This window comes from Hipposideros armiger, unplaced genomic scaffold (assembly GCF_001890085.2).
Source record: "Hipposideros armiger isolate ML-2016 unplaced genomic scaffold, ASM189008v1 scaffold_127, whole genome shotgun sequence".
In the NCBI taxonomy this organism is placed as follows: Eukaryota; Metazoa; Chordata; class Mammalia; order Chiroptera; family Hipposideridae; genus Hipposideros; species Hipposideros armiger.
In genome coordinates, this window is record NW_017731477.1 from 1,726,524 (window position 1) to 1,735,116 (window position 8,593).

Sequence of the window (8,593 nt, forward strand, 5' to 3'; positions counted from 1 at the left end):
AAGCCTAAAAGGATATGTGAGGGCAGTATATATAAGGGGTTCACTCTAGTGTGTCAAGATCAGAGGCAGCAGGATGATTTGGGGCCAGATTATAAAGGACCAACACTACCCTATCTCCATTTCTTAACACGTCTAAGTAGTTAGGAAACAGTGAATCATCTCATTGGATTTTGCTCACTTGATCTTTCCTCTGACTTCATGGTTTCTAGGTAGTTCCATCTGCCTATGTAGCTTATATGTTATTTATGGAGTTACAATGAAATAACCCATCGGCCAAGAACATAGAATCAAGATTAGCATTCGGGAATGGAAGTAATAAAAACTGACACACATTGAATGCTCTACGTCAAAAAATAAACCTGCAAGGTTTTCTATAAATGTGATTAAGAAACACAGAAAAATGATTTAGAAAAATATATTATAGCCAGACAGCTCAAGATGTGTATTTACTTTTATTAGCTAAACACCTGTGAGTAGTAATTTGTCTTGAAATTTTTCTTCTATCTGTAAAATGGGGCTGATGATTTTTACTTTGTCATGTTGTTCTAAGGATGAGAGAGGACGTGTGTGAGATACTACTGTGCTTGGCACAGGCAGGAATGCGGCACGTGCTAGTTCTTACTGTGTCATCGTACTAACTCTGGTGGTATCCGTGCGCTTTGGCTACATAACAAAACACCACCAGCTTAGTGGATTGAAGCAATATTAACTTAGTTCGCAATGCTGTATGTTAACAGTTTGAGCTAAGCTAAGCTAAGCTGCATGGTTTTTCTGGTCTCAGTTGGTGTCGCTCCTTCTGTAGTCAACTTCCTGGTGGGCGAGGGGCTGGCAGGTCTCGGGCCCATCCCACCCTGTTTTATGGGACCTCACCTCCTTCAGCAGGCTGTGAAAGTGGGGTCATACGGTTAGGCAGAATCTCAAGAGGAAGCAGAAGAGGCTAAAGCCTCTTCAAGCCTTGGTTTGACCCTGGCACGTCACGTCTGCCGTGTTCTATTGATTAAAAAAGTCACAAAGTCAGCCCAGATTCAAGGGTAGGTAAATAAATCCCCCAGTTGATGGGAATAGCTGTACAGCTACATTGCAAAGGGGCATGAATACAGGGAAGGAATCACTTTTTTTCAAATAATCTCCCCAAAAGGGTTGAAGATGCATAATCAACTAGAATCTCTAAAGGAAACTGAAAGGATAGGAAATCAATATGGTATAGTCTTGATGTGGTAGAGAGGAACTTGGAGTCAGAAGACTAGTTCTTAGTCCTTGCTTCTGCTATTGATTAACTTGACGTGGTGAAATACTTTAAATTATCTGTGCTCATTATTCTCAGTATAAGGTTTTCTAAATTCAAAGCTATTGTTGGAAATAAATGAGATAATATATGTGAAAATATGTATTAAGTGTAAATATATAAACAAATATAATGGATTATTACTCTTTGATATGAAGTATACTTCATAAATTATAAGAGGTTCTTGAGCCTCTTACCTTTTACCACCTATCTGTCCTTTTCAGTCTCCCTCTAGAATGTAAAAATTTGCTTATATTTAGATATTGGGATTGGTAATAAAAATGTGCATTACTTGGAATTCATTTTCCAGCTTCCTATTTTCGTACGCCTTTGAGATAAATATTTATTGAATCCCAATTGTATACAAGGTACAATACTAGGTACTGGAGATATAGAGATGAAGCATTGGCCCTGCCCCCCAAAACTTCAGTCATCTGTTGAAAAACATACAAAACAACAATTTAATACAATGTAATAATGTTGTGGCATCTCAGAAAAGGGGTGCCTGACAGAATTAGGGAGGAAGAGTGAACAGGGAAGACTTCTTACAGGAGGTAATGTCCAAAGAATTTACTAGACAGAATAATCAAAAGTTCAAGTCCAGTGCTTAGCTCATTAGAAACTTGTTTTAGCTCCTTGCCTGAATAAGCCTGGGTCCTACCTATGCACCCAGCTCCATTGTCCACGAAGTATAGCCGTTCATGTCACCGGAGCTAAATTGAACTATTTGAGATTTTAAATAGTATATTCTTTAACACAGCATCCTGTGCCTTTGCTTCTGTTGCTCACTCCACCTAGAGTACTCTTGTACCTTGTATTTCTAATCAATTTCCAATAAATACCCATGCATGATTTCAAAATCCATTAAGAATTACTTTTCTATGAATCCTACCCTGTTTCATGCAGGTACAAATAATCACCCTCTCCTTTCTGTTCTCACTATGTCCTGGTGTCATACACTATAATTATTTTTGTATCAATTTGCATATGTCTTCTTTATTATACCATATGCTCCTAGAGCACAGGGTTCATTCCTTATTCATTTAGACAAAAGGAATAGACATATGGTCAAGAGAATTCAGAATACATGTTATATTCAGGAAGCGAAGTCATTCAATGTGGTTGGGTCGTCCTGGTTTTATATTGCATATTAAAGAGTTGGATTTTTTCCCGAACTTGAATTTGAAGCAGAAGTATGATATGACCAGGTTTATCTCTTTAGGAGGATCTGGCAGATGGCATAGGCTAGAATCAGATAGGGAGACTAATACGGAAGCTACTTCAGTAATCCAGGGGACCAGTGAGAGGATCTTAGCTAAGGCAGTCATGATGAAGTCCCAGGAGCACTTAGAAGAGATATCTGTACTTCTCAAACTTGCTTACACATTAGTAGAATTACCTGGAGAGCCTTGAAAAACCCTGATGCCTGGGCCTAACTACTCAAGTAACTCAGAATCCTTGTGGGTATTTATTTATTTATTCATTCATTCATTCATTCATTCATTCATTCATTCATTTATTTATTTATTACTCTCCAGGTGATTTCAGTGCTCAGCCAAGTTTGAGAACCAGTGCACTAGAGAATAGCTTGGTGATTAACTGGATGCAGGCAATGAGAGAGAAACAGAGAAAGGAAGTCTTGTAGTTTTCTAACTTGAGACAAGAGGGTAGAGTATAAGCATATTTAATGTGGAGAAATAAGCAACATCCGGGTGGAGAAATTTAAGTTTGGTTTTGGGCAAACTGAATTTAAGTGTTAGAAGGTCGTTGGATATGGTGTTCTAGCACTCAAGAGAGCTATAGATTGGAGGTGTACACTTTATGAATTGTCTACATTTAGATATCTGAAACCATTGTGAATATGATGTCTAAAGAATGTGTATGAAGTGATGCTATAAAAGGACCGTGAGCAGCCTTTCAGGACATCGACATGTAAAAGACAGTCAGAGATAGAAGAACCTGAGAAGAAACAACAAAAATAGGAAAATTAAGGAAAAGAGGTATCTGCAAAGCTCATGTGGAAGAGGGTTTTTAGAAGCTAGAGGTGGTTAGGCTGTCTGAGTGCTGGAGGAAGTTTCAGTGAAGATTGAGGCTGAAAGGTTTCTAATCTATTTGTCAAGGTCACTGGTGATCTTGGGGAGATCGGTTGCTAGACACAGTGGGGACAGAAACTAGACAAAAATATATTAAGAAGTGATCAAAAGGAGAGGAAAAAGCATCAGTTACTGTGGTCCCTGAGTAGTCTACAGTGTTTTGTTTTGTTTTTTTCTGATCTAGTGAAAAACATCTCTACTTTTCTATGGTAACTATGTGAATATTGTTTAACTTTAAGTATGACTTTTCTATGTTAAGAATAGTTGTATAAACGAGATGTTTGTTGGTCCCCAAATAAACAGAGAAAATGATGAATTTTAAAATAATATAAAAAGGCAACCTTAAGAATAAGTTTCATTTGCAACCGTTTAATAAGCAATGACCATATAAAATTTGAAAAGCTTATGAGTTTCATTTCACTTTTTTTTTATTAGTTTCAGGTGTACTGAGTTTCACTTTTAATGTCCCATTCTCCATGTGTACATTTTAGAAAAAGTGTACCAATCTCACTTCCACTATATTTGCACTAAGATATAAAGACTATTTAAAATTTGAATGTTGTACAGTTAATTAATATTTAATAAACATGTTTTCTTAGTTTCAATGTCTTTGAGAATCACGTCCCTGTTCCTTCTCAATATAATCCCAGTAGTGTTAGGAATGATTTTGTTAAATTGTTTGACAAAATCTAACTCGTCTACTTGTGATTTACAGTTGTTCACCTTTGTCACTTTCAAGTTTTTCCCTACTTAAAAATTTAGGTCGTCTTGAAGCTGAATTGTTGACTGAATTTCCAATGTAGTTCATAGTATGGTTACAGAGTAGCAAAACAGTGTTGACAACATGTATTTTAAGCACAGACTTTAAGCAAATGGGAAATTGGTGAGATAGCCTGCTTGTAACCAATTGGAAGTTTTATGTTCTTCTTCACCTTAATTTCTGGTCTATAAGCTTTATTGTAATTCAAGTTGAAAAAAAAAAGGCTTAATAAAATAATTTTATTTACTCCATAAAGAAATGTACTTATAAAAGAATAATTTGACCATGAATTATCGTTTTTAATTTAAAAGTTTGGAACTAGCACAACCCTTCATCTGCTACCTCATGTTTCGTTTAGCTAGCCCACCAGAGCCTTTAGAGAGATTCGTGGATCACTCCTCTTCACATCTTCATATTCTATTCATCCAATCTGTTCCAGTCTGACTCCTGTCCCCCGGTTCACTGAAACCCTTCTGGTAAAGAGGGCTCCGTATTGCCAAATCCATGATACTTTGTTACCTTATACAAACTCTCAGAAGAATTCATCACAGTTGATTGTTCCTCACTTTTTGGGACATTCCCCTCTCTTGGCATTTGTGACACCATTGGCCTGACTCTGAAAAATCCTAATATATTTTAATAAAGACTAAAATATTTTAAGGGGGGTCATCTTTATTCCTCTGAAATAGAATGTCACCATATATTTTTACAACCATCCCTTGGTTTCAGATAAAGATATTTAGACTGCTCAATTTAGCATTTAAAATAATGTATAATTTTTTTTCCTATATTTACTTGACAGTTTAAAAATTGCTTAGGAAGTTATTACAAAAGTGGCAGCCTCAGTTTTGCATATAGTAACTGTCAAGACTCTAAGTGATAGAAACCAGAAAAAAACCTTAATTTTCTTAAGCCGGAAGTGGTACTTATTAGTTCACGTGTACGGATATGTTCGTGGTACACCTGGCTTAAAAGTGGCTGTAACCCCATCTTCATCTCAACTTTCTTCTGTCTCTGCCGTTTTCTCTAGTGCAACTAGCTTTAGGTGGGAGTGGGAGGGTTGCTTACATGAGGAGTTAGTGGTCACCTGCTGCTCTGAACACCCTTCATTTTAGTTTAGGGACTAATGAGAACAAAAGCGTTTACCTTCCCAGCTCTAGTCCACGACTCTTGATGGCTCCGATTAGCCCTGTGATCCGCTTTCTGCTCCCATCAGATACTTTCCCAGCTTAGGAGGCAAGAGTGCAGAGTCTGTTTTCAGAAGATGAGGAAAGGGGATCGGGTAGTGCGTGGCTGGCTGCTCAGCACACAGAAATACAACCTGCGTCAGCCTAACGTAGTGTATCTCTCCACCTATGGTCACCCCTCCCCTGTGACAGCTGCCTAAAGTCATACCCAGTTTGTACAGCCCAGGCACTTGAAGGCACCCGTGCTTGTGATGTTCAGACCATTCTCTGAGGGATATTTATTTCTCTCCATCAGGCCCAATGGTAGAGCTCTTCATGACCCTCAGGACCTATAGGGCAAGTGATGATTTTAAGCAACCCTGGCACAATCAATATATATTAGAAGCAAAACGCTTTATCAAAATTGAAATTGTCAGTTAGTAAAGAGGAACCACGTAGTCACTAGTTGAGAGCGTCCATCATGTCCTGTTGTCGGTGCTGGGAAGCCGCCTTCCCTGGCACTGAGGTTTCCCCGGTCAGCCCGCCTGCAAGCCGGACCCTGGCCACTAGAGAAAGGCATGTCTGTCCTCTGCGGTCCCCTGAGAGGTGCGCTGGGGAGCTGTGCTGATATAGCCGCCACTTCAGATTTCTATGGGAAGGGGAACTTTGTCATAATTGGAAGCCAGTTTTGTTTTGGCTTTTGTTGTTTTTGTCTTGTCTGGATTTGTTTTAAGTAATAAAACTTTCTAAAAACCTAAGTCTGCTGTTCATCACCTTCACCACGGAACCAGTCTCTAAAAATATCTTTTTTTTTTCAATCTGAATCTTTGAATCTGACCCTGCCCTTGAAGTTTTAGCAACCAGCCTGGAGCCTCTGCCTATTACATAAATCCTCAGATTAACCATTTAAAAAAATTTGTTTTTGTTTCTTTACTTGACCTCCAGGCCACTAAGGACAATAGGAATCTGTCACCTGTCCCCAGCCTTCACCCCCGTTGATTTTCCTTTCAAATAATGTCTTTTTAAATTTTATTCTTCATGTAAGGCATACTTTCCAGGAAGTATGAGTCTAGTCATAGAAGGTATCCCCTGTGGATTCCTCTGTGGCCCATTTTCTAACTGGAGAGTGGGGCAGAATATCCCTGAGGTCTTAGATCACATGAAAAGTGCAGAAGGGGACTCTCTTACTGAAGATACGTAATTACACTGGTGACCCTTTTGTGCTTGCAAATGGACAGGCTTCAAATTTGACTTTTCTCTTTCTTTTAGGCCCTAGAGAAAAGGCCGTGGATCGTTCTTACCTTTTCGTCCCAAGTTCTTAAAAGCTGTATCTTCATTGGACATAAAAGTTGAACCCTGAGCTCAGCCAAAAATAATGAGACATTTAAAATTGTCCTCCACTATTCATCACCTATTGTTACTTTCCTCTCTTTGTGCCTCTCTCTAAAAAGGAGTCTATCTGAATTTGCTTTTTCTCCTGGCTTTTTAATTTCTCATTATCGTCTTACCTTTATCAGACTAATGTTCTGAAATTCCCTCAGTCGCTCAGATTCAGACTCTCAATCCCTTGATTGCTGTTTCTTTTTTTTTTTTAATAATTTTTAGTTTTCAATTATAGTTCACATTCAATATTACTTTCAGGGGTGTAACATTGATTCCTCTTTCTTAATTGCTCCTTGTAGTTTACGAGTCCCATGTATTTTAACATCTGACCCTTTTTTCCATCACCAAGACCAGCAACCCCATCAGCCTCGCCCACTCTTTACTCCCAACTCATATAATAATTTGCCAACAGTTTTTACCAATTTTTTTCCCCTTCCGTAACTCATGATATTCATTTCTGCTAGATCTTAAAAGGATGCGCTAATAAAGCAACTCCAGGCTCCTAAACTGTTGGTAACCTCATTCATTTATTCACTCAGTCTCACTATGAGCCAAACACCGTGCTGGCCACCGTGGAGAAAATCATGGCTGATAGAGAACAGTCCCAGTTCCCATGGAGACTATATAGTCAGCAGAGGAAAAATTAATCCTGCAGCAAGGACAGGCTCGTCTCTCTGGTTTTCAGAACTCTCTCCAGTATGATCACAACTTACTTTCTTACTCTCAATGTTAGAAGCCTTCATCTGACTTTTACACGATATCTTTTTAGACCTACATAAAAGAGCTGCATGTGATGAGAGCACGGTGGCTTTTAGTGGACTCTTCCACTGCGCTGTGTGACTTCAGGCTTGGCACAAACTCTTTATGCCTCCATCTCATAGTCGTTAAATGCTAATAATAAAAAAATAATTCCTGACATGTACTGAATACTTACTTTGGGCCAGAAAACCTGGGTGTTAAAAGCGCAGACTGCCTGGGCCCGAGTCCTGGCTCTGCTCCTCATTAGCAGTGTGACCTTCACATCCCAGTGCCTCAGTATCTCCATCTGTACAATGGAGAGAATAGTGATAGGGATGACTAAGTAACTTACTCAAGTAAAAACCATTGAAATAGTACATAGCATATAAGAGCTATATAAGTCTTAGCAATTTCTATTATTAGTTTTTCTAAGTAGGTAGTACTATTATCCATACTTAACTAATGAGGAAATTAAATGTATTTCCCACGGCAACACAGTAAGTGGCACAGCCGGAGTTCTAATGTGAATGTCTGGCTTCAGGTCAGGTGTTTGTAATTGCTACTCTGTAAAGCCTCCAACATAGGATTACTGTAAGATGAGTAACATTTAACAAAATTTAAAACTATAATGTACTATGGAAGGTATTATTATCCATACTATAACAAGATATGATTCAAGAAGACACTAACTTATTCCTCTTCCATACGTTGAAACCTTTTAGCTATCTCAGTAATTATATTAATAAACATTTCTATTTCATTGCACAATTTAGGCAACCTTTCACATAGACAGACTTATGTAATTCTCACTGTTGCTTTCTGAGGTTGGCAAAGTCAGTATTATTATCTTCATTTTTAAAACGAGAATGCTGAGGATCAGAAACGTTAAGTAACTTGCTTGAGTATTCAATGCTAGTAAATCAGAAAATCTCTAACATAAGTCTGAAGCCCCAAGTTTCATCCTTTGTTTCACTGTAATACCCTGCTGTTTTTAAATGATTTGTCTTTCAAAGATGAAAAACTGATATTTATAATATGGCTTACCATTATAAACATACATATGTAAATATATTTTTTTTAAAGATTTTTATTGGGGAATTGGGGGGATGGGAACAGTGCTGGGGAATTGGGGGAAGAGGAACAGACAAGTTGCTGTCCTTTTGTTCTT

At 38.2% G+C, this 8,593-nt stretch overlaps 1 protein-coding gene across 1 annotated transcript in view; it reads left to right on the plus strand.

The window, feature by feature from the left end:
• Window positions 1–8,593, plus strand: part of DPYD (dihydropyrimidine dehydrogenase) — an 870,205-nt gene that overhangs the window by 564,961 nt on the left and 296,651 nt on the right. The window lies entirely within an intron of this gene.